General features: G+C 44.4%; 1 protein-coding gene across 2 annotated transcripts in view; it reads left to right on the plus strand.

The window, feature by feature from the left end:
• LOC107655134 (5-hydroxytryptamine receptor 1F-like) overlaps positions 1-658 on the plus strand; it is a 14,708-nt gene that overhangs the window by 9,530 nt on the left and 4,520 nt on the right. The gene's annotated exons all lie outside the window — the stretch shown is intronic.

Consider the following 658-nt stretch of genomic DNA (forward strand, 5'->3'; position numbering starts at 1 on the left):
GCAAGTCTGAAAATGCAAGTGCATGTCTGCAGCCAGACCCTTCTCCGCCTGCTCGCTGCTGCTCGAAATGAATGACTTCCGGCCACTTTCACGTGCGGTGTGAACGCACGGTTAGAAACACGCAGCGTTACTCTATGTGTTGACGTCATTTTAACTGAAACAGGAAGACAGGGCGTGACATACTCATCCGTATTGCTATAAATATAGCATTCTGTGTAGAATTCAAATAGCTCCGATACATTTTGTGGTCTGGTCTCTGGACCGGAGCAGAGTGTGTGTGCGGTGCGGTGGTTAGTGTGAAACCTTTTTTTCCTCAACGGAAAGCATATTTACACTGTTTGAATCGTTCCCTGTCCCCTATATAGTGCACTACATGCCATTCACTGTACAGAAAATACTAATTCTGTGAACAATTTCAGCCGCGGCTTCAGCGTCTATTTTATAGTGCAGGGGGCGGGCGCTTCGGATTCTAGAGAGCATTTGATTGGACAGAAAGTTTGATGAGAAGCTGAAGTACGATGCAACGTCAAAAAAATTGTTGAGCCGTTTTGGCAGAAGTGACAAACTGCAAGCTTTGAATGCTTATATCTTCTAAATGTGAGTTCTGTCACTGTTTTGGAGCACACTGCCTTATAGATAACCTTAAGACTAACATATT

This window comes from Sinocyclocheilus anshuiensis, unplaced genomic scaffold (genome assembly GCF_001515605.1).
Source record: "Sinocyclocheilus anshuiensis isolate Anshui unplaced genomic scaffold, SAMN03320099.WGS_v1.1 scaffold1231, whole genome shotgun sequence".
Classification (NCBI taxonomy): Eukaryota; Metazoa; Chordata; class Actinopteri; order Cypriniformes; family Cyprinidae; genus Sinocyclocheilus; species Sinocyclocheilus anshuiensis.